Source organism: Prinia subflava, chromosome 16 (assembly GCF_021018805.1).
Source record: "Prinia subflava isolate CZ2003 ecotype Zambia chromosome 16, Cam_Psub_1.2, whole genome shotgun sequence".
Classification (NCBI taxonomy): domain Eukaryota; kingdom Metazoa; phylum Chordata; class Aves; order Passeriformes; family Cisticolidae; genus Prinia; species Prinia subflava.
In genome coordinates, this window is record NC_086262.1 from 17,244,026 (window position 1) to 17,269,459 (window position 25,434).

At 50.2% G+C, this 25,434-nt stretch overlaps 1 long non-coding RNA gene across 3 annotated transcripts in view; it reads left to right on the forward strand.

Annotated features, from left to right (window-relative positions):
* Positions 1-25,434, forward strand: part of LOC134559022 (uncharacterized) — a 54,922-nt gene that overhangs the window by 1,526 nt on the left and 27,962 nt on the right. For all 3 annotated transcript variants that reach the window (XR_010082442.1, XR_010082440.1, XR_010082441.1), the window contains exons 2-3: positions 20,762-20,892; positions 21,408-21,490. This is a non-coding gene — a long non-coding RNA (uncharacterized LOC134559022). The remainder of the gene's footprint in view (positions 1-20,761; positions 20,893-21,407; positions 21,491-25,434) is intronic.

Here is a 25,434-nt window from a genome sequence, read left to right on the forward strand (position 1 = left end):
TTGCCTTGTTACTGGTTGTGTTCTTTGCAGTGAAATGCTGCTGGAAGGACAGGCAGGCAGAGAAACTCCATGGCTGTGATTTTGGAAATTGGCAAATAAAGAGATAATGGAAGAAAATGTGATTTCAAAAAAAGCTTGTGTAGAAGATATAAATGAAAAAAATATCATTGTGCTGTATTTAGTGCTGGAAACCAGCCCAAAGCTGAGAGCCTCAAATTCCTGAGCACAAAAAATCTCTGATCCCATCATTTTACAACACTGGCACAGGATAAATTCTGCACCTTGATTTGAGTGCTGCCAGTGTTCTGTAACGTCGCAGCAGTGGGAGAGTCAAGCGCCTCTGAATTCAAGGCTTTTATCTCTGAATGCCGAGTTCTGTGTTCCAGGGCCACGGGCACAATACCCGGGGGAAGTCCTTTGTTGCCGTGCACTGAGCATCTCCCTACAGCCCCCGGCTGCCTGTGCTGCAATCCCACAGCAGCCCAGGCACAGCCCTGCCAGCCCCAAAGCCCCCAGCAACAAAACTGAAAAGAGGAAACAAAAATTGTTATCCATGTGTGTAGGAGTGAGGAGGAAATGGGGTCTGGCCGTGTGGTTCTAGGGAGAGAAAACTGGGAATATTGCTGGGGTATGGCTGTGGATGGATGGAACCTTTCCAAGCAGGGAATTATGAGATTGTGAATTTTGGAGTTAATTCACCTCTTCCTTAAGACTTATTGAAAACATTATTTGACTAATTCTCCCCTATGGACAAAGGTGTTTCTTGCTAGATCTCAGCCTGGTTGCTATGCTCAGGCATGAAAGGCTTTGGGTTTGGAACTGTGTGTGGATGTGGAATTGTGTGTGGGTTTGGAGTTGTGTGTGGATGTGGAATTGTGTGTGGGTTTGGAGTTGTGTGTGGATGTGGAATCGTGTGTGAATTTGGATGTGCACAGGTTTGGAATCGTGTGCGGATTTGGATGTGCACAGGTTTGGAATCGTGCGGATTTGGGTGTGCACAGGTTTGGAATCGTGTGCGGATTTGGATGTGCACAGGTTTGGAATCGTGCGGATTTGGGTGTGCACAGGTTTGGAATTGTGCGGATTTGGATGTGCACAGGTTTGGAATTGTGTGGATTTGGATGTGCACAGGTTGGGAATCGTGTGTGGATTTGGATGTGCACGGGTTTGGAATTGTGCGGATTTGGGTGTGCACAGGTTTGGAATCGTGTGTGGATTTGGATTTGCACAGGTTTGGAATTATGTGGGTTCCTCCAGGCTGCTGTTCCCGTTTGTTCCAGCGGGCTCTGCCCTGGCTCTGGGTCAGGGCCCAGAAGCCGAGCTGGGGGTCACGGAGGAAAAGCCCCCGGGTGAGGGGGGTGGGTGCTCTGCACTCCGGAGATCCCTGGCTCCTCTGGAGTCCCTCTCAGACACGGGGAGCTGGAGGTGCCTGCGCTGCTGTGCTGGGATCAGCAGGGAGGGCTGAGGGGTGGTGTCTCCCACCTCTGCTGATGCTCTCTCCCGAATCTCCCCATGCTGCTGGAAAAAGCAGGTTGTGCCTGCTGGGAGGAGACTCCTTGTCGGGAGGGCTCTGGGGCTGCAGGGCCAGGGAGGAGCACTGTGTCACCACTGTGGGACTCTGGACGCTGAGGCTTTCAGGGAAATTCCGCTTATCCCAGGACGTGTAATAAGTTTATACATGTTGGCAGTGCTGCTGATACTGAACTCTGCGCTCCTTCCTCATGCAGGAAATTAATTGCTCGCTGATTTCATGCCCATTTAAACTCTGAAATGGCTGCAGATTTTTGATCGTGGTTTCTTCTCTGGATGAATTGTGGTGCTGCCACACTTGCTGTACCTCTCAAGTTCTTTAATTTAGTTCTTGTCCACCCTGGACAAGAAAAAAAGTGGCCCGGGAGAGCGGGGTCTGTGGGAGTGCCCGGGAGCAGCGGCTGCGGCTCCCCTGGAGCAGCTCACACTGAACGTGGTTCTCCAGCTCTGCCTCTGCCGTGTGGGCTGGCACAGCTCCAGGCAGGGTGTGTGTGTCTTGGCCCAAAGCTGGCGGTTTAAGGAAATGCATGGTTCCTAATCTGCCATCAGAAAAAAGCAAATATGCAGGCAATTTAGGAAAGTGAAAGTGCAACCCCCTGGGGAGCGCGTAACTCGGGCTTCAGAGGCGTTCCCAGTGCGAGCTGTGCTCTGTCTCAAATCCTGGCCCACTTGGCATTCTGCTGTCTGTAAGCTGCATCAGGAGCAGATGTGCAGCCTTTATCTGCTGGGCTCTCGTGTTCCTCCAAGCCCTTCTGGCTGGCGTTGGAGCCTCGCAGTAGCTGGCGTGGAAGCAGCTCCCTCCCACCTCGGGTGCTCCTGCTCTGGAATTTTCTGGCCTGCTGGCAGTGGGTGCAGGTTGTTGAGGGGGAGGTGGTTTGTAACCTTGGCCTTGCCTCTCTCAGAACCAAAGGATGCCCACATGGGTGGTTTTGCCATCTCTTGGTGATAGAAGGAGAAGAACCTTTTCCTTCTCATTATTTACTTGACTGTGCATGTTATAAGGATGGAAACTGTAAGTTGAATTTTCCTATTAAAAATGAAAAATCAGAATTTCAGATTTTATCACCTCTTAGAAATAATTGATGAAAACCTGGAAAACTGAACGTTTCTCTTTTAATCCACAGACACAAAATGCCTCTTTCATGGAAATGCATTGCTGCAAAATCCATCTGGGGCAGGGTCCCATATTCCTGATTTGTTTGATGCTTGTGATGCCTCCAGCCTTAGGCAGAAAAGGAAGGATTAGTCCTACTGATAAGTACTGCTGGATTGTGCCAAATATTTGTCATACATAAGTCAGAGAAATTGTTTGGATGTTGCTATAGGAATTCTCCTCCCCTTGTGCATTGCAACCAGCAGTTACTGTGCTGCTCTGTCATGGAGATGAGCGGGAGGGGCTGTGTGGAATCACAGGAGTGTTGGGAAAGCAGTGGGATCGTGGGCTCTGGGGCACAGCCTGGAACAGGAACCTGCCCAACACAAAGCAGGTGCCACAACAGAGGCGCCAGCCAGAAACCAGCAGTGCCTGGAGGCTGGGGAGGCTCTGGGGCAGCGCTCCCAGGGCTGAGCGTGTGAGAGTCCCCCGGGATCTGGGAGATGGAGCTGCTGGAGCCCGTGGCTCCCAGGGAAACGCCGGCTCAGGAGCTGCCCTCCGGGTGGCAGCTCTGCGGGAAGGGAGAGAGAAGCCCGGTGCTGTAACCCAGAAGGGGTGGGAGGATGGCTGCATGTCCCTCCCTGGATCTCCTGTGGGTGGAGGGCAGTGCTGGGCTCCTCCCTGCGGGGACACTCCATGGAAGTGTCCCCGAGTTTAACTCGCTGCCTTGAAATTTCCTGGCACCAGCAGGGGCCTCCCCCTGGCAGCCAGGCCCTGACACGAGCACCACATCCCCTCCTGTTGTGAAATCCCCTCCTAAACTCTGCAAACTGCCCTGGGGGTGACTGAGACTCGTTATCTCTGCTCCCAGTGGAGCTTCTGCGGCACAGATGAAAGGTCTGGGCTTCCTCCTCTCTTATCAGGCACCTGTTGTATCCAGACATTACTCACATCCTTGGAGTCACATCTTGTTTTGCATAATTAACACCAACTGCTTCGTTTCCTTCCTTCCCTTGCAGTTCTGCTCTGTGGCCTTACCTGGCTGTGGAGCCTTCAGGGCTATTTTGGGTTTTAACACAAGCAGTGGAAATTTGGGAGCAGCAGCTCGGGAGAGATGAGATTTCAGTCAGGTAGAACAGCAGCAGTGCTCATTGTCAAGCAGGGGCTCTCGGTCTGAGGTGTGGATTTTCCCATCATGGGCTCCAGCTCAGGAGCTGGACCTGCTGCTCAGCCTTCTTGGGAGGGCTGTGGGTTATTTTCCAACCTGTAGGACTCAGCCACTTCATAGTGGATGAGAAAGGGAAATATTGCACCTGTTTTTGATTGACTCCATCATCTCAAGGACCATAAATTGTGAATATGTCCATTTTTTTTTCTGAATATTTATTTACAGTTCAGGTCAATAGTCTCCAGAAACAATTCTGCTTACAAATGAAATTCCTGGGCTGCATTCCCAGGCATTCCCATGTGACTCGAGCACTTTTAGCAACTAAGTGAACAAATGCAAACATATTTTCAGGGCAGGGGAAGTGTTGCCATCCGAGGGCCTGGGAGCTCTCCCCAGGTGCCCTGGGTGGGACAAGGCAGAGGTCCCTGCTGTGGAGCACCCCTGTCTGGGGACCCTGGCAGGTCTGAGGGACTTTGGCCATCTGCAGCTCAATCTTGGCCCCTCTGTCCCGTGGCCCTGAGTGGAGGAGCTGCTCCCCTGGCAGGGCACAGCCCCTCTCTGCCCCTCTGGAGCAGCTGGGAATTGTCTTTCCTGTGCATCTCCAGGCTCAGCATAGGTGGATATCTGGATTTTAAACGCCAGGGAAGGACTGATGCCAGCAGGCAGCACCTGCTGGCTCGGGGCTCTCTTCACCCGAGCCTGAGAAATGAATTTTCACAGGGGGGAAATGGTGTTCCCTGGCCAACAAAGCAACATTGTGGACAAGTCCTGACCTTGAAAGCCATGGTGACCACCCAGCAGTGCTTTACAGGTCTTTTGGTGTCTGTACTGCCACAGCAGGTCAGGCTGAGCCTGAATAATCTGAGTATTGGGACTGTTCTCACCTCTCCAGTCCATGGACAGAGGTAGAAATTACTGACAGCAGCCTGAGGAAATGCTGCATCCATGCCTGAAACCCTCTCCAATACCCAGCTACATTTGGGTCAGAAAACCTTCTAATTCCTTCCTAAAAAGCCACATAACTTTTCACTGCATAATGAAATTAATGAATAGCAAAGCAAACACTTAAATATCGACTGGTTTTTTGCACATGTACCAAAGTGATCAAAAGCAGACAGCAAACACATCTTTATTTTGGCAGGAATGAGGTCTGTATCTTCCACCTGAGACAGACAGGGATACTGATGAGTAGCAGCCATGCTGTGTTAATGTATCAGCATAAAAAACTCAAACAAATTACTGTTATATTTTTGGTTTTCCTCATGTTGAATTGAACTTTCCCCAAAACCAAACTACACCAAAACAATCTCCGAGGTCTCCTCAGTTAAATAATCTGTTGTCAGCTTTCAAAGTTTTTTTGTGTCCCATTAGTTTTGGTTTGCTGGGGAAGATGTTGGGGCTGTTTCTTTAGAAAGAGCTGAGGTCCTGCAATGCCAGGGGATAAATCCCTGGAGCTGCTGGTGGTTTGCTCACTGGGGCACCACCAGTGTCTTTTCCCTCTTGTAGTTCTGGCCTGAAGTTTATGAAACTTGGAGCAAAAAGGCACATATTGAACCCCAGTGTAGCTGCTGCAGTAGTTAAAGGAGTTCCTGTGGAGTAATTTCTGTTATTTCTGAGGTTTAAAATGCACAGACTTCACTGAGGAGATGTCTGTGTGCTGCAGAGGCTGTGCTGGTGGAAAACAGTTGGGTTGGGGTTTTGTGCTGTAAAACCCTTCTGGACTGTAGCTCTCTGCTGGCTCCCCACGAGGGGTGATGATTAATTAACTGCATGTTTTACCCAGAGCTCCTCTGTGACACTGATCTGGTTTGTGTGGCTCCTGTCTCCAGCCCCACACCATCATTTAAAACTCACTTTGGTTTTGGGTGGATCTGTAACACACATCACAATGGAAAAGGCTGAAATCTAGCATTTCATTCATGATTTAGAGCTGCCAAAAGAAATTGCAAGTGAAAATATTCCTCCAAGTTAAGGTTCCTTTAGGAAAGTGCCATTTCTTGAGGAGCTGGTGTGCGTTTTTTCCAGGTTAGGGGTTGCTGTGAGTGTTCCAGGGGTTGATGGTGGTTGTGGGGGCCCTGATGGAGCTTGTGGGGGGCTTGCACCTCTCCCCAGCCCCATGGGGACCAGGGGAGTCTGTGTCTCCCTGCAGGATCAGCTCTGATTCCCCTGGTTTTCCATCCCTCGTGTTTACTCCTCCACAGGGTACAGCAGCAGAGCAAAATCCACCCAACCCTTCCCTCTTTGAAGTATCACTGGCTATTACAGAGTCACATAATTGTATATAATTACCATATTCTAACACTTAAATATTTTCCTGACTAATTTCCTCCTGTCTCTGCTTTGAAAATACCCAGATTATATCCATTAAAAATTTACAGACTGGAAAATACATGATTTGAAAGGAAATTTTTTTTTGCACTTAAACCCCACTTTTCTTTGTGGCTTGAACCTGTTGCCTTTGACAGAACTACTGGGGTTTCGTGTTCTGTTGTGGTTTAGTTCTTCCTTTGGAAGCCCCACAGCCCACAGCCCCTCATGCTGTATATCAGGATGTTATGACAGCTCTGCTGGGCTGAGTCCAGCAGTGGATGCTCTGTCAAAATACCCATCATTTCCTGTAGTTTTGCCTAATTAATGGTGCAGTAATGTGGAAACTTAGAACAGCACCAGAAGGAAAAGTAAATGTTAAATGATTTGCCTTTAATGGATCTCAAAAGCTTTTCTTTTTTGCCTTTTTTTTTTTTTTTTTTTTTCCTTTCTTCCTCACGAGCTCTTTTTTGGGCACCTTCTTCCTCTGTGCTGTTCCTGGTTCCCTTCAGAGTTTTCTTCCTTCCTCACAGGGGCTCACAGCACAGAGGACTCCAGCTCAACACCTGGGAGGGGATGCATTTCCTCAGCGTGGTAATTAGCCCTGGCTGCTGATGAACAAAGGCAGAAAGTATCTGAAATTAATGTGACTGATTCCAGTTCAGCTGATAGCATCCTTTTCTTTCTGTCCTTCCTTGGCTTTCTAATCTTTGAACGGGATCCAGATCGTTTGGCTAAAGCAGCTCCAGAGCCTCCCTTTCCTGGCGGGGCGGGGAGGGAAGTGAGGCTCTGTGGTTGGAGCAGGTGGAAATGTGGGCATGGAATGACAGCACAAAGGGAATTCCCACTGCCACAGGGCAGGGATAGATGGGATACTGGGAAAAAATCCTTCCCTGGGAGGGTGGGCAGGCCCTGGCACAGGTGCCCAGAGCAGCTGTGGCTGCCCCTGGATCCCTGGCAGTGCCCAAGCCAGGCTGGACACTGGGGCTGGAGCAGCCTGGGACAGTGGGAGGTGTCCCTGCCATGGCAGGGGTGGCACTGGATGGGATTTAAAGTCCCTTCCAGCCCAGCCCAGTGTGGGATTCTCTCTCATTTCCCTGGAAATGGGAAGTAAACCACAGAGATCTCACTGACTGTGGAAAGGGCTGTGCAGACCAAGGGGGTTCCTCCCCTGGGCACCCTGCAGAGCCACGCTGGGCCCAGGGGAGCCTCCCCAGCCCAGGGTGAGCCTCCCTAGCCCGGGTGAGCCTCCCCAGCCCAGGGTGAGCCTCCCCAGCCCAGGGTGAGCCTCCCCAGCCCAGGGTGAGCCTCCCCAGCCCAGGGTGAGCCTCCCTAGCCCAGGGGAGCCTCCCCAGCCCGGGTGAGCCTCCCCAGCCCGGGTGAGCCTCCCTAGCCCAGGGTGAGCCTCCCCAGCCCGGGTGAGCCTCCCCAGCCGTGCCAGGAGCAGGAGGACGCCGGGCTGGGGTGCCTGATCCTGTTTTACGGTGTTTTGGTTCGCCGAAAAATATTTTGTTGTGAGAAACTGCAGATGGATGTGGATGTTCTGAGGGGTGGAGGGAACAAGTGGAGGGAGAAAGTTAGTCATCGTCCTGGCAGGCCAGCGAGGACAGGCACTGGATGATGCACAGGGCAAAAATAGCCCGAGTTCCATGGGATGGGATGTGAGGGCTGAGTTCCTGCGAGGGAAGCGCTCCCGAGCCCTCGGGCACGTCCTCCTCGCTGGCGCTTCCTGCAGAGCCGTGCAGGGGCTGTGCTCATCTGTGGGACAAAAGGAAAATGCCTGGGAAACCAAAACCAGGGAGGAGGCACTGGTGTAAATCACTGCTCCAGAATTTTGGGCATTCTGAGATTTATATTTCAGTGTAAAACCCCCACTTCTTCTGTTCTAAAACAAAGTCCTCTGTCTGTCTGATGGATGGGAACACTTCCCAAGACCATCAACTTATGACCAGTAACCTTGAAAGGGTTAATGTTAGAAGGGAAAAGTTATTTGTACTAATTTTGACCTGTTTATCCTTTGGTTTTGTGAATTTCTTTTCATTAAAGCCCTGTGTTGAAAGAGACTTGAGATTTCACCTCAAAACTTGTCTCAGTTATCAAAGTAATTAGAACCACAATGGATAAATTTTGGAAGTGACCCTGAATTTTCATAATCAAATCAAATCTTGGCCCCTACAATTGTCAGGGATGTTAAATTCTTATAGTTGTTCTGCAAATTGGTATCCCTGACAGGAGCTTGGCAGCCAAAGGGGCAGGGAACCCTCAGAATTTTTTGTCCTATCTCAACAAGTTCAGTGATATAAGTAATGAAATTACGTGGGTTTGTCCTACTCATCTGACCCTGGGGGGATTTCAGGCAGGAGGCCCTGGCCCAGCTCTGTGGGCTCTTCTGAAGGGCTCTGAGCTGGAAGCTCCAGAGGGGAAGGTTTTTCTGTGCAGGTTTGTAGAGCAGTGGAACAGGCTGAATGCAACCCCCACCTGAGTCCACTTCTCCTGTATTCCCCTTCCCAGGCACTTTACTGCTCCAGCCACAATTTTTTTTCTTAAGAATATCCTTCAGAGGGTGTCACGTGTTCCTTTTCTGTCCCAGGCTCTCTTATTAAGCCTGAAGTGACTTTAGCACCTTTGGCAATTCGGTTTTGCCTCATCCAGCAGGACAGCATTGAGATTATTTAAGGACAGCCTTGCCGAGGGGCTGCACGCTGCCCATCCCGTGGGGTGTCTCTGTTAGTGGTGGGTGTCCTTCCTTGCTCACCTTTCCTCATCCTGGTGCTTTCCAGCAGGAATATTTGGTGTCAGTGGTGCAGGATCCCCGTGTTTTGCTGGGTGTTTGTGATCGGTGTGTTCCAGACGTGGCTTCTCCTGTCTGAGGTTTCTGAGCCTCAGGGCTTGGATTGACTGTGCTAATGGAGCTGTGTGTATCTCCAGTGAGAGTGTTTTTGTTTTCAAAGGCAAGCAGCACATTGTGGACACATGGAAGTGTGTGGCTTTCAAAAAACCAACCACTATTTCTGGATGCTTGAAGAGCCAGCATCAGCCAGTTTGGGGTGTTTTTAGCAGCAGGGACTTGACCATTTGATATGGAGGGGTTGAGGTTTGGTGATCTGGAGGCTGGAGATTTCAGTTTCAGGTGTTGTCATTTGCTCCTTGGAGATGGAAACGCCCTGGGCTATTAAACTTGTGTCTCTCTAGCCCTGGAACAGCAAGTGAAAGCATCCCAGGAGAAATGAGGATTTGGTGCCACTCAGACAGGCTCAAGCTACTGCATGGCAGGCTGAGCCTAAGCTTGATCTTAGCCTAAAACAAAGCCCAGTCCTAGTCCTTGGCCCTGTCAGTCACTTGTGAGCTATGTAAGGAGATTGCTGAGGTCGAAAATTTGTTTAATAAAATGGACTTTCATTAGAATAAAGCAACATTATTAAGATAAGTAATGCTATTATTACTTTGAAGAGAATGTGTGCCAGCAGTTTCTTCATCTGCTTCTCTTTGGAGGACAAGCTCACCCTCCTAATTATTGTGTTCCTGTTCTTAGGCATACGAGCAGTCAGAGCATGACAATAGCCTGGGATTTAATGAATGCACAGGTTAAACGAATCTGTAATTTTTAGGGGAGCTGTGAATGAGGCTCAGCAGCTGAGGAGAGGATTTCCCACGTGCTGCTCACTGTGGTTGCAGGAGGACGTGTTGGTCCTGGGTGAGCTGCTGTGGGCACAGCGCCGTGTGTGACAATGGGATCCCTGTACAAACAGTGCTGCCTTCTCCACACACACACAAAAAAAATGCAGCAAGGAATTTTTAGCACGTTGTCATGCAGCACTCTCTGTTTCCTGGCTTCTACATTCAAGCTGTGTAATAATATTTATATACAAATGCTGACTGTGATTTTCCACCCCGGAAAAAGGAGATGTCATTTAAAAGTGCCGTGTGTGATGTAAAGCAGAGATTTGACTGGCGGCCTTGCATGTGGTGTAGGCATGGATTTTAATTGTTTGAAAAGAGATCATTTCAAAAAATGTAACAGTCTTGCTACAAAAGCACATTCTCCTGAAGTAAAGGTCATTTTGCTCTTTCGAAGTTGCTCGTGGAAGAGGGAGGAGGGACCCTCCTGCTCTTGCCTTTCCTTGTTCCTACCTTTGGAAACATCCTGGGGAGTGTGAAGTCCTTCACTGTGGGGCTGAGGCAGCTCCTAGACCTCGTCCAAGGTGGGATCCAGCACCAGGAGAGCTGCAGTCGTGGCTGGATGTGCACTGGCAGCTCGTTTTTCCCCTGAAGATCCACGCTGTTCCCAGCACTGTCCTGGTGTTCCTGTGTCACTGATCATGCTCAGTCTCTTCAGCTTTTCTGGAGCTGGGGTTTATAAACAGTTCCAAGACGAAATCGCTGCTTTTTGGCTCCAGCCAAGGAAACTGTTCTGATATCTTGCCAGTTGCCAGCACATTTCTAATCCTGGTGTCCTGGGGCCTTGGTTTCCATGTTGAAATCTCTGTTCCTACCAGGCTCTTGGTGGACTGAACACACAGAAAATAACGACTTGCTGAGCTGGGAGGTGTTTGCTCATCTTCTGATCCACACTTGACCAAAGAAGGTTGGATCATAGCTTTGTTTTATCCTACTACAGTGACAGAATCCAGATGTAAGGATCCTAGATCTTCAGTGTTGCTGGTTTTCTCCCTCATAACCCCTTTGACACCAGGGTTGTCACTCTGGCTGTGCAGCTCCTGGTCTGGCAGGGTCCTACACCTCTCCAGCTCTGCAATAAAGGGGTCATTGGGCTACAGGTGTACCTGTGCATTTCTAGATAATCTCAACAACAAACCAGAGGGGTCCAGAGAATAACAAGGTAGTGGAATAAACAAGAGGTGACACAAAACTCATCTGCCAGCATGGTGTGAGAGACTCCCACAGGAAAGATGCTGCAGCTGAAGTTTGGTTGGCAATTGTTGTATTACATTTTTGCAGATTGCCTGATCCTGATTCCTTTTGAATGGTATTTCTGGAAGAAAAAACAGAAATAGCTTTATGTGCTAAGTTCAACTGAGATTAAGGAAAATACTCCTCTGGATCCACATCCCAGAACTGCTCCTCAGGAGAGTCAGGGCAGTTTGTTGGTGTTGGGTTGTGCTGTCAGCAGAGTCTGCCACAGCAAAGCCAGGAGAGGCCCAGGGCTTTGACCAGGATGAGAACTCCTTGGTGGCTCTGTTCTATGGATCTTGTCCATGTGGGGATCCACATTCCCTGAGCTGTGCTCCTGCCCTGCATTCCCTGAGCTGTGCTCCTGCCCTGCATTCCCTGAGCTGTTCCTGCCCTGCATTCCCTGAGCTGTTCCTGCCCTGCATTCCCTGAGCTGTGTTCCCTGCATTCCCTGAGCTGTGCTCCTGCCCTGCATTCCCTGAGATGTTCCTGCCCTGCATTCCCTGAGCTGTGTTCCCTGCATTCCTTGAGCTGTTCTTGCCCTGCATTCCCTGAGCTGTTCTTGCCCTGCATTCCCTGAGCTGTGTTCCCTGCATTCCCTGAGCTGTGCTCCTGCCCTGCATTCCCTGAGCTGTGTTCCTGCCCTGCATTCCCTGACCTCTGTTCCCTGCATTCCCTGAGCTGTGTTCCTGCCCTGCATTCCCTGAGCTGTGCTCCTGCCCTGCATTCCCTGAGCTGTGTTCCCTGCATTCCCTGAGCTCTGTTCCCTGCATTCCCTGAGCTGTGTTCCTGCCCTGCATTCCCTGAGCTGTGTTCCCTGCATTCCCTGAGCTGTGTTCCTGCCCTGCATTCCCTGAGCTGTGTTCCCTGCATTCCCTGAGCTGTGTTCCTGCCCTGCATTCCCTGAGCTGTGTTCCCTGCATTCCCTGAGCTGTGTTCCTGCCCTGCATTCCCTGAGCTGTGTTCCCTGCATTCCCTGAGCTGTGTTCCTGCCCTGCATTCCCTGAGCTGTGTTCCCTGCATTCCCTGAGCAGTGTGGAATATCCTCGTGTCAAAAGCTCTGCAGCTCCTTTGGTTGGGAGCTGACTGTGGGCACTGCCAGCACTGGCCTCTGCCTGCTGCTGGAGCTGTGCTCCCCTGTGTGCGCAGGGAGAGCTGAGCTCCTGGGGAGTGCCCAGAGCGAGGAGATGGATTCAGGTCCAGCTGGAATGAGCTGATCTCGAGGTGGGTGTTTTGGGCTTCAGCAGCTGCCAGGGAGGGGGATCCTGGCTCTGCACAGGCAGGGTGACACAGCTTTAAACCCCTGGGCTGGAAAGGACGGTGAGAGCCAGCACTTCCTCCCCTAAAGCATTCAAAAGCAGTTTTAAATCGGATTAGGATTTAACAATCACTTCATGGTTTACTCACTGCAGGGAGGATCAAAGCCCGGGGAGGACTCTTCAGCTGTTTGCTTTTCCTTTATGTAGAAACTTCACCATGGCTGCCCTTAAACCCCCACTAAATACAATAAAAAACCTCCCTTCTCAGAAAAGCAAATTACTTAACCACAGCCTAAAATAAGGTGTTCATTATCTGGTGACACTTTCTTTCTCTATTTGCTGTTTTCCTAAGCTCCCATTCTGAGGCAGTGCAGGGAGCAGCTCTGCATTCCCAGCTCCGGCTGCACCGATCCTGGGAGATCCCAAACTGGAATGTGGATGTGCCTTGGTGTGCTGGGTCCCCACAGTGCCCGGGCAGAACAAGGGGCAGCGTTTGCTCTGTGGCACAGTGGTGGTGTCTGGGGGAGCAGGGACTGCTGCACTGCTGCACAGATGCTGGAGGGGCTTTCCCTTGCAACTTGGTGGAAATGTTTTTAAAATCTGAAAGGTTTGTGTGCATTTTCCTGCTCAGGATGAGCAGGGGTTTATCCTGCTGGGAGAGGCTCAGAGACCTAAGCAGTGAGGTTTAAAAAAATAGTGGGAATGGGAGAGGGGAAAATAATTCTGTGGCCAAATTAGAGCACGTGCCTGTCCCCCTGGCTTCTTCCTATTGCTGGAATACAGATTTGTCTGGAGGTGGCACATTTGGGGATGTGGCACTTGGGGACTTGGTTTAGTGGTGGCTTAATGGCTGGACTCGATCTTGGAGGCCTTTTCCAACCTAAATGGTTCCATGATTCTGTGGCATCTCAGAGAGCTGCACCCTGGGGTGCTGAGCCAGAGATGCCCAGGATTTATCTGCAGGCTAATGCCTGTTTTCTCCTCCCCATGTAATGTGGTTTAGCTCAGAAAGGGAACTAAATGCAGAATGAGGATTAAACTGTGTAAGCCTGATGGATGTTTTGTAGGTGATGCTTTGCAGAAAATCATTACTTTGAAATGTTGGAATAGAAAAGAACATTTTTCAGGCTTTTCAGACATAACACGTTGTGGAGAAGAAGCTTGGAACAGATGTACCCATAGTTTATTCCATTTATCATATTAAAAATAAAGAAAAGACAATTTCAGCTCATTTACTGCTTTATTAGTTCAAATAAACAGCTTTTCTAATCAATGTGTATGGCAAGCACAATGCTTTCGTAATTGGCAGTGGTGGTTCCAAAATTAATGAGACTGTCCTTGTTTATGGTCTGTAACAAGTCACACAGTCAATACATTGCTCTAGTCCAGCCCTTGTCTCATGTTCCTTTTAGCACAGGAAAAATTATAACCTTATTTTTAAATTTTAAACCATTTGGGGGTTGGTTTTCCCCCATCGTTTTGAGAAAGTGCAGTTGGAAATGAGGAGAGCTGCACAGGAAACAGTCCCAAGGAGAACAGCTCAGCTGTGTCTAGGGGAGTCTTTTGCTCTTATTTATCTGGAGGTATTTATTGATTTTACCTTCCTTTGCAAAAATACTGATTTAATTTATGAGGTGATAGAAGAGGCTGGGAGAATAATTTTACCTATAAGAACACAGAATTGTCCAACTAATTGCCCAGGAAAGAGAGAAAAGATCTGCTGATCTACCCCTGCAGATGTTTCTCATCTGGAATACAGACCAATTCCAGACATTTATTTTTTTGATTACTGTTTATTTTGATGCTTTATTACACGGCCATTGCCAGGAAGGAAATGGTGCTCGGAAATCCAGAAAGATGTTTTTTCTACTTTGGCACTATTTATTCAGTAACAATTTGGGGTTTAACCCCTTTCTCCCCCTTTTCTTTGTCTGATTGTGAGCCCTCACTTCCATCCTTCACTGGGAACAACAAAACACTCTGGTCCTGGGCTGAGACCTGCCCTGGCTGGTGTTAAACTCCCTGAAATGTTACAGACACATAATGCTCATTTCCAGACTGTACCTAACAAGGACCTGTTGGCTTTTTTTGCCACCTAGTGCTTCTGTCCCTGCATTACTGTGGAGGGTTGTGTGTGAGCAGGGAGGGACCATATGGTGCTGCAGCTCCTCGGCCAACGCCTTTGTGGTTTGTCAGAGGAGTTTCCTTGCACGAGTGGAATAAGCTCAAACCTTCCCTGGTTTGCTCGAGAGCCATCAGAGGCTGTGGAAAACCTTCTGTGTGCTGAGTGGGAGAAAACAGGGAGCACCTACTGCTTGTGTCTGATTTTAAAGCTGGTGATCTTTCCTGGAAGATGCTGAGCTCGCTGGTGCTTTGTGAGTTTGGTAGGATGGTGCCTGTTCCCACTGTGCACAGAGCTGCAAATCTCATGGCTGGGCAGACAGAGCACCTCTGTCCTCTGGGCTGGCAGCAGTGATGCTCCAACACCCCTAAGCTGCGGTTCCATATGATTAAAAATGGCTGGAAAATTAAATATATGCAAAGCCAACAATCCCATGACACTTTATTTCTTCAGATTTCTCCTGTAGCTGTTGCAGTGCCAAATCTGCCTCAGGCACTTGCACTTACACCCACAGGTACATGTGATTTGTAATTTAAGGTGATGCTGTGCATTATAGCTGGAAATGGGCTAGCCCTGGATCCAAACTGGGTGTTTGCAAGAGCCCCAGTTGGGTTTGGGGGTGTGTTCATGCTGAGGGATGTGCAGCCCCTCCTTTCCCTGTGCAGGCTCTGCCTTGAGCAAACCCCAGAGCACAATGGAGCCGTTCTGCTCCAAACGGGAGCAGGAAGGTGGGTGGATTAGGAAATATTTTATATTTGGGATTTCTTTTTCCACTGAGCCATGTCACATTGAAGTCCCACCATTGCTTTATGGCCATGTGCCTGTCCCACTCTGTGAGGAACAGACCTGCTGCTGTCCCTGTGTCTGTCCCTGTGTCTGTCCCTGTGTCTGTCCCTGTGTCCGAGGCAGGGCTCTGGTCATGCTTGGAGTCACCAGGGGCAGTGCTTGGCACGGCTCTGCAGTGCCCATGGCTGTGGGACACAGCAGCACTGACAGGCTCTGCAGTGGGTAATATATTGCCTTTTGGTCCCTGGTGATGGCATCCAGACCTCCCAACCTTTCATAATCCACAAATGGAAAAGTGGCACTTAAAATGAATTTATTCAGGTGGGAGCGCTGTAAAACATGAAAATAAGGCTTTTGACTTGCTGCACCTACACTTGAGTGTCAATGAAAAGCTTTTTATTTGGTTTTAGAGCCAGACTTGCAGAAGTCAATGTGCTTTGTGGTCTGGCCTGTGTGTTACGGGAGGCAGACTGGAACAGGGCATGGACAGCGAGGAAGGGTTGGGCTGCCCAGTGAGAGACCAGCAAACCTTCGAGCATCTTAGAGGGGAGGGTTTGCCTGGGGAAGGCTGAAAATGGGAGAGGAGATATGAGAGAGACAAAACCCCAAATGAGATTCCTTTGGGATTGGTAAGTCATTGTTTGCATACCGTAGATTTTGTCCCTGCTTTGCACAGCGGGGTCGCCTGGTGCTCCCTGCGGGGCAGCACGGGAGCATTTCCTGCCAGGGCTCCCAGCTCTGGCCAGCCCAGGGGCTGTGGGTGGGCAGGAGGGAGCAGGGAATGCTGGTGGAGGAGCAGCAGTGAGCAGGCACCACTTGCCTTTGACCACTTATTTGATTTGCCACTGTCCTCAAACACAAGGTCATTTACAGCCTGCCCGGGGCTGCCAGACGAGGAAGTTACCTTGTGAGGGAAGGAACCAGCCCATGCCGTCTAAATATTGTCAATTGTGTGCTGAATGGGGGCCACAGCCTGAGGAACCTCAATAGTAGCTCTTTGTGTCCCTGGCTGCCTCCTGCCAAAGCACTTTCCATAATTAGGAGTAAAACATATTTACATTCCTGCCGTCCTCGGTGCCGGCACACACCTGTACGTGCATGGGGGTTCACGGATGGGGGCAAGCATTTATATCCCTGTGCTTCAGAGTGAGTATTCCTGCCTGGAGTCATGGGAATGGTGCAGAACCAATGGAGGTAACTGGGATGTGCAGGACAGCCAGGGGTGGTGATGGTGAGAGGAGAAGAAATCTGATGGATTCCCCCTCTGCCAAGCAGAATAATCCCCGTATAGAGAGATACTGTACTTTGTCTGAGTCGGAAGGTCCGGGCTGAATGCTCCCTTTTAAAATTCATCGACGTTTGCATGGAAACCAGAAAAATGGGCTTAAGTCAAGAATGCAATAACCTCACTCCACACTGCTCTCCATGGCAGGCACTCATCCTCTCTCAGCCCCTCTGCTCGCGGGAACACGAGTGGAGGAGAGCAGTCCTGGGCATGGCTGCATGGGAGCGGGCGTGGGATACAGCAGGGGATGCACAGCAGCTTCTGCAGACACGTTTCTCCCTCTCCCTCCATGATAACTCGCAGCCAGACATTGATTAGTTCAGTTTGGGGGGAAAGGAGTCGTGCAGGACCACTGGATACTTGAGCACAGAGACTCCTAGGCCCAGTCCAAGGCAGAGCGGAGCGGTCACGTGGCGCTGGCGCCGTGCCTGCTTCCAGCTGCCGAGCTTCATTAGGAGACAACCAAAATACATTAATTAGGCTTCTAACGTAACTGTCCTGTGGCTTTCGCAGGGCCAGAGGAGATGGTCTGTACCCTGTGTGAATGATGGCTGTGATGCAACCTCTGTGTCACGGTGTGTCCCCTGCCTGAGGCTTCCAGGAGTGCCCCTGGGACTGGGATCATGCTGGGGTGAGCAGGGCAGGGGAGGCAGCCTGCTTTGGGTTTGGGCTTTCCCAAAGTTCTGCGTGGCTTCAGATCCAGGGCTGTTTCCAACCCGGTTTGTGTAGGAGGTTGTAGCCAGGTGGGCGTTGGTTGCCTCTCCCCAGAGCAGGTGACAGGACAAAAAGAAAAAGTCTCAAGTTGCACCAGGACAGGTTTAGGTTGGATATTGGGGGAAATTTCTTCCCTGAAAGAAGAGTGGAATCCCCATCCCCAGAGGGATTTAACAACCGTGTGGATGTGGCACTTGGGGACATTGGTCAGAGGTGGCACTGGCAGTGCTGGGGAACGGTTGGACTCAATGATCTTAGAGGGCTTTTCCAACCTGAATAATTCTGTGATTTCTTCTATGATTTAATTTCTATATGAAGTCTCCTCTGACAGATGTCCCCAACAGTGATTTCAGATGAACACCCCAAAATGCTATTCAGGGCAGTCAGAAGAGACACCCACAAATGTACCCGGGTAATCCCTGCTCCTGTTGCACAACCACTTGTAAAAATTCTGCAGAAATCCAAGGAAAAAGTCGTGCTCAGTCTAATCATGAGTTTACTTTTTTCTCCAGAAGCTTTCTGAGCTTTCAGGCACTTAATGGAAACACCAGTGCTCACACTTGGAGGGCAGGCTGGAAAGTCTGCGTGGGCCTGTGTGTGTGCCAGGGAGTCAATTTTTGTCCGTCAGAAGCCTCTTTCCATTCTGCTTTTGTCAGACTTTGCCTCTGTAAAGGGAAATTTGGACTTTCCAAGTCAAAGCCCTCTGCAAATGTTACCCAAGGCCTCTCGTCAGTGCTGCAGTTTGTACAGGAACACCTCCCAGTGCTTGCCCAGGAGTGGGGAAGGCAGTTCTAACACTCCTGCCCTTTGAGGGAAATGTCTGTTATTTGGGATTTTTCATTCTTTCCTCCCTCAGTGTTCACCATTTAGGATGCAGGCTCATGCTCCTGCTCTCTTTAACAGCCTGTTTTTCCTCTAACCACTTCCAGCTCCAAAACCTCTCTGCATCTTCTCAATGTAAATACACTTCACTTGCCCAGAGCAGGCTGGGGAGCAGTGGTGACCTTCAGCTGAGAGCACAGCGCTGCAGTTTGACCTACTTTGCTGCACAGTGGGTCTGGCCAGGCAGGGCAGCCCTCTGCTCCCTCCCTGCTGCTGGGGAAGGTCCTGGGGAGATGCCCGTGTGAGTGGGAGAGCAGGGCTTAGGGAGATGGAACATCACTTTAGGTGATGTTTGGGTAGCTGGGTTTCTCCCCAGTGCCAGCTTTTATATTTGCAGCTTTAGATGTTTGATTGTCTCTTTAAAAAATCTGCCACAGGTCACTAACACAGAACGCCCGTCACAAAATACTGATTTTTCATTCACTGCCTCACTTTTTTTCTCTTTGCTTGCTTTCCTCAGGGTTGGTTGTGTGGAGGGAGCAGCTGCAGGAGGAGCCAGGCTGCCGTGGGTGCTCCCAAGGCTCCTTGGCTGTACCAAGAAAAGCCAAGGTTGCTTTGTCAGGCCTCCCTTGTCCTCTGCAAGGACTCCTGGGCAGTGCCACTGCAGCTGTGGCTTTGCCTGGCTGGCACAGGGTGCCCAGAGCAGCTGTGGCTGCCCCATCCCTGGCAGTGCCCAAGGCCAGGCTGGAGTAACCTGGGCCAGTGGAAGGTGCCCTGCCCATGGCAGGGGGTGGAATAGGTGATTTTTAGGGTCTCCTCCAGGCCAAACTTTTCTGTGTTTCTATGTTTCTAGGAGTGTATTAAGTGGGAATAATTTAATAAATGCACACTAGGATTACATAGATCTTTAGATTTTGCCATTTTCTGTGGTACTGGTTTCTCAGGAGGGCTGTGGGGTGGCCCCTCTGGAAGCACAATTGTCTTTTGTTAGGGGATATGTGTCTTTAAAACCAAGTTCTCTCCTTATCTCAAACTTAAAGTGCAAAATTCCCAGGTTGGAAGCAAGTTAAAATTTCCTGTTGCAGCTGCATCTGCATTCAGTCTTGGAAGCAGATACTTGGCTGGAATTCTAAAAAAAAAAAAGAATATAAATTGATATTGCAGGTAAGAAGGAGCAACGGAGGAAAAAATCCTTCCAGAAGCCTTTCAAGCAATTTTCAGGATAATTTTCACTTATTTCTGAATATTTCCTACCACTGGCCACCCATTAAAAATAACAAAGCCAAACTCAACCCCACGTCCCTTCTGATAAACACCGTGGACTTGCTTCAGCTTATCTAATGCCTGAACATCTGTTTCTCCCTAGCTGAGAGGTTCCCTTGGATGAGTTAATGCAATTCCCTATGCAAAGGTTAAACAAAGTTGAGAGGCTCCAAGCAGTGGCCTTGTGCCACGGGGCCTGTGTTGCACAAACAGCTCTGCTGTGGAAACGTCCCCTCGTCATTCAGAGAGGGAAAAGTCACCCAGGCTGAGCCTGGGCTGCAGCAAGGCTGCACTGGGTGATCTTAGAGGGCTTTCCAGCCCCAGTGATGCTGAGCTTTCCAGGTTCTCCAGTGTGGGAAGGGCGTTTGGAGTGTGCACCCTCCCAGGTCTAAGAGCTGTGCTGGGCTCTGCCCCTGCCTCCTCCTGCCTGGGCAGTGCCATCAGCTCCCGTGGGATGGGCTTGGAAGCTGAGGGCCAGCTCTTGGTGGTTTGTGTGCACAGGATTATTTACATTTTTGATTATTTACCAGGGTTGTTTACATTTTTGGTGATTTCATTTGATGTTTGGTGTGTTTGACAGCAGGACCTTTCATGCAGGGGCAGCTGGAGGTGGGAAGGGCTGCAGGGTGATGGCAGCACCAGCTCCTGGAGCTGTTGGGCTGGGCTGAGCCCTGGCCTTGGTGCCAGAGCTGCCCCAAGTGACACGGACAGAGCTCTTGCCACGGGGATGTCACACAGGCAGGGGGGATTGTCACAGCTGTGACCTCGTGGGGAGAGCAGGGTGTCCTTTGGGATGAAGGATTCCCAGCCTGCTGCCCCTCCTTCATCCCCAGCCACACCAGGCCCCTGGAGCCCAGAACCCACCGTGGGGCTGTGCCTGTGTCCATGAGCTCTTCCCAAACACCACATCCACACTTTTACTTTTGTGCCCTTTCCTTTCTGTCTCGGCTTTCAGCTCCTCTGGCTCCACATCCTGCGGGGCCACACTTCACACACGGAGCAGGAGCATCAAAGGGGAGAGGCTGAATAAAGCCCCCACTTTATGACATCTCTTCAAAGTGCCTTTTTAAGAGTTCAAAGGACACGAGGAAAGGAGGGGATCAAAATCAAAGGAAGATTGGGGGGAGGGAAATTAAAGCCTCAGAGGAACTTTATGGCAAGTTTTCTGTAACACTTTCAATGCCAAAGTCACAAGTGTTCCCAGCACTGACTCTTCCCTGGCCATTGGATTTCCTGTTTACCTGCACCGGTCTCAGGGCAGCTCAGGAGCTCTGGGTGGCTTCAGCCCCACACACAGACACAGGGCACTCACAATTTCACTTTTCCATTCATTTTTTTTGCAAGACCAAAACTTGCCATTCTGGCCTTCAGACCAAGGGGGAGATGTTTGTTCTGAGCTGCCTGGAAGTCCTGGGGCTGACAGCAGAGCTCACCTTCAATGAAAATTTTTTTTGCTTTCACGAAATGCATCTCCCTCTTTTCTTACTGTCTTCTACTGCAGGACCATCATTTTATCCATGTTTGGGATATTTCCATTACTGCTGGGGTAAAGGGACTTCTTCTCCTGAGTGAAGACTGTGGGATCTGACGTGAAGCAAGAAGAGAAGCAAAACCTCTGTGTGAACATCACAGGTAACATCTACAGACTCTGCTTTACAGGGAAGAAATGCAAATCAGTGAGGTATAAAGTGCTTAATATTCAGTTAGCTCTCATAATTTTATCAGTTTCCTGTCTGATTTTAAACAGAATAGAAAAAAACGTACAAAGCAAGGGAAAGAAATCAGGCTGGTTTCAGCTCAGGATCAAACCCTTTATAATGCTGGACTGAGCTGGAACCACATCCCTGCTGTGGGAGCAGAGTGGGGCAGGGATGAAGCTGGAAAGGACTGGGATGCACATTGTGCTCTTCCCAGGCTGTGTTACAATTTTGGGAGCTTTCAGACTTGTGCCTTTAAATGGAAAGATTGAGAAAACAAATCAATTACCTGAGAAAAGAAAGTGGATATTGGTGGAGGGAGGGAAGGCTCAGGCTCAGAGGAGCTGTGGAGATTCCTTGGGGTTCCTTGAGCTCTGCGGGAGCAGCCTGTGGCTCCAGTTTGGTGCTCCCATGTTCAACCATCAGTTAACAAATGCATTTCCTCCCTAGGGGGACTGTTTCCTCTTCCCACTGCTTTTCCAGAATCCACAGTGTGTGTTCCTGCAGGGATTCTCAGCCCTCGTGCTGCCCAGGTGAGCTCCCCTGCACCAAGGGATTTTCCCACGAGTGCTTTCCAGGACTGCTGCTCAGAGAATGGCACAAAACTGCTGCTGAACTCCCTTCTCATTAATTCATCCTCCTGGTTTTAATATGCTGAACTACACACCTTGCACTCTGCTTTAGACAGGCACCCAAAAATAGTCTGGAGTAGTGCAAATATGGGAGATAAAACTCAGTGTGTACTGGACTGTGGTGGAGATCTGGTGCTGTGCTGTGTGGGTGGTGGTCCGGAGGACAACAACTGCCAAAAAACAAATTAAATTGCTTGTTTTTCACCCAGAGAGGTCCCAGTTTCACTAATTATCACTGCAAAGGACACCTCAAGGTGAAATTCAGTGTTTAATATATCTCAGCAAAAAGATAGTTTTATTCACTTGTAACTGTAAGGGGGGAATTTAAGGCATGTGGAGCAACTAATCAGATTGGAACTTGCCTTGGAGACTGGGCCCTGTAAGGTTTGTTTACAGGAGGGGATTTGCATCGAGGAGGGACCCTTTAATACTTTACATTAATTGGTTTGAAGCTGGCCTGCCTCGATGAACAGATGGCTTTATTTCCCTCAGGGTGCTGCAGCACTGGGGGGATTTCCTCTCGCAGCCCCCGTGGGCAGTGGGGCCAGGCACAGAGTCCCACCTGTGCTGTGCCAGGCTGGCATGGCCCTGGCACTGCCCGGGGCTGGCAGGGAGCCCCAGGGGCTCACCAGCCCACGGCTGCTCACTCAGCATCCCATAATGGCACTGTGAAAGGATGTGGCAGGGGTGTCCAGGAGGTTACTGGTGGCTTCCCATGGGAAGCCTGGTGATTTCCATCCACCTCAGAAATAGAAAAGGGCTGTTTTGAGTTCCCCTTGCTCAGCCCCGGGTGCAGCAGCAGGGACGGGGCTGCTCTGGGGATGCTCCCGGGGCTGGGATGTTCCTGCTGGGGAAGAGCAGAGCAGTGACTCAGCAGGGCTGAAATCATCCCCGGGTGGTGTCAGTGCCTCCCCTGGCTCTGGGACACGCAGCTCCTGTGCTGCCACCGCTGCTGGCGCCTCACACACAGTGCTGGGGCTGCAGGATAGAGCTGGTGGCCCTTGGAGCAGGAGCCCTTGGAGAGCTCTGTGGCCTCCTTTGGACTCACTGCAGCAGCTCCAGGTCCTTCCCGTGCTGGGGACCCCAGGGTTGGGCACGGTGCTCCAGGTGGGGAGGAATCGAGGGAGGAATCGCCTCCCTCCCCCTGTGCCACCCTTTCCATGCAGCCCAGGCCACTCCTGGCTCTCAAACAACCACAGCTTGGTGCCCCATGGCAGCACAGGGGGGCTTTCACAGAACTGGAAGGTTGAGGAGATGTTAATTGAATAGTGTGGAGTGCTCCTCATTGCAGGTGGGCTCCAGTGTGGCCTCAGTTCTGGGTCTGTGCTGGCTCTTACTTTATTTTATTGTTGTGAGTGTTGCTAAGAGATGATTCCCCCTGGAAGCTGCAGGACCTACACAGATGCAAACTGGTTGAGGAGTGAGGGAGGCTCCCTGAAACCCAAAGGGCAGATGAGAATCTGTTTGGGAATCCTCAGCCAGCTACACAGAGGCACTCCCAGAAAACCAGTGCTGGGCACAGGATATGGCCATTTCCCAGGGAGATCCCAGAGCCTGGCACCTCCTGGCACTGTTTGCAGTGTCCTTTCCTAATGAAACTGTTTTTGTGCTTTTCTTAAGCTCCAAATGGTTATGCACATCCCTAAATATTTTCCTACTTCCCTTTTCGGATGTCTAACCTTATGTATTATTTTCTGATACTTACCTAACCCGGGAAATCTGTTTTCCATCTCACTTCAGCCAAGGTTTTCTTTTTAAGCAGTCCTTCCCAGTATTTTCCTTTAACACTTCTGGTTTGCTGAGTGAACTTTGCAGTGTGAGGGTAAATGAAAGTGAAAATGTATTGCTTGTCACACACTGGCTGTTTAGAGAGGGTTTGGGGTTTTCTTTTCCCCCTCTGGATCTGAAGAGGGAGATATAAATCATTGATTTAAAACCAGAGTAATTTAACAAGATTACAGGAGAGGGAAAATCCACTTCCTACCCAAAGTAACAGTCTCTTAGGTCTCTCCACCTACACAAGCCATATGCATCCTCCAAGCTGCCCAAGATCCTCTTTTGTGTTTTTCTGGCAGGACTGTGGTGTAATAATTAAAGTCCATATGCAAAGCTTTCTTGGTGGGTTTTTAATTACTCTGTAATTGGTCAGAGAGTTGCCATCCCTCAGCTCCCAGCCTTCCCTCTGTCTGGAAAGTCCCAGACCTGAGGGGATATTCAAAGCTGAGTCCCAGAGCAGAGGGATATGATCAGGGCTGCCTTGTGCCATCTCCCCTTTTAACCAACAAAGTGAGCTGTGCTTTTCCTTGCTGTGAGGCTCTGGGGTGGGGGAGCCCAGGGATCTGTGCTGCAGCAGGGGTGGGAGGATGGATCCCAAGGGCTCAGCACTGGAGCAGAGCAGTGGAGAGAGGGATGCCAAGGGAATGCTCATCCCTGGCTGGAGCTCTGGTTTGCAGTCATGGGAAGCCTTTGTGCTGACCCCAGGGGGAGCGTGGGGTCACAGAGCTCCTCATTCAGAGCTCTGGCACCTCAAACTCAGGCACCGGCTGGGCTTAGTGACATCATCCAAATTCACTCAGTCCTTGCCATGATGTTCCCCCTTCTCCTGAGGGGTGCTGGCCTCCGGGTTACCCAGGGCAGGATGCAGAGGCTGTCTGTGTTTCTGAGGCCAAATGCTGAGGTCTAGAAACAGGCACAGCCCCAGCTCTCAGTGCCACTGCCACACCTGAGCAGGTATTGCACAAAACACCCTCAAAATAACAGATACCCTGCTCCTGTTATTCCCGTTCTCCTTGGGAGTCAGGACTCTCACCAGGCACAGGGACTGGAATCAACAGATCTTTTTAATAGATGTAGCAAACCACACATAATCCTCTGATTCTGGGAGCTGGCACTCACAGCCCAGCTCCTGTAACACAAACATGGGCGTTTCTCGGGTTGTCAGCTCAGCAGGAACATGTCACCCAGAGAGGTGTCCTGGAGCCTGCCCTGCTCCCACTGGCAGGACAGGCTTCCACTAATGGATTTCCAATGAAAGGTTTTTCTAAATATAGCAAATTATTTTTACAAACATTTTCCTGGGAAGAGAGTTTGAAACTAGAGCCAAAAGCCAGAAGACTGAAATTTAGGCAGTGCCAGAAAAAAAAAATTAAAGATGGATTGCGTGCTAGTTGGTTTCTATTATCAGGCCAACCTGTAAACTTCAAATTTCTGGGTTTTAAGGAACTTCATTCCAATACAAGCAGTTTGTGTCATTGAAAATTGGACTGGCTTAGAACGGTGCCATCAAACCCAGCTCTTCCCTTCTGTCTCCCCACAGGATGCCCTGGTGGCACTGGAGAAGGGTGGGTGGCAGAGGTGACAGCCAGCAGCAGGACACTGGCAACAGCCTGAGCAGAATCTCACACCCAACAGCCCCCAAGGCAAATTATTTAGTATTTATTCTCCTTTCTATGTTCTGCAGTGAACTCCCATTCTTTTTCCAGAACAGAGCCACCTTCCAGTTGCAAATGCTCTTGGTTTTGGGGGAAAGGAAGGAGAAATTCTTGGTTCCCACTGAGGGAAGTGTGAGCACCCATGCCTGGCTGCCCCACGCCCCGCAGGCAGGAGGGCAGCGCGTTTGTGCCCACATTGGTGACGTTCAGCTGGGCAGGCTCAGAGCTCCCTGCTCTCTTTTCCAGGACAGATTCCCACTGGAAGCACAGGGGCTGGCAGTACCATGCTGTTCGTGAGCATGCCTATCTTCCCATGGCTCTTGAGCTCAGCTGGGGAATTTAATTAGAAGTCAACCACGGAAAAATCCATAATACTTACACAGAGGTGGTGTGGGCTCTGTGCAACTGAGGGAT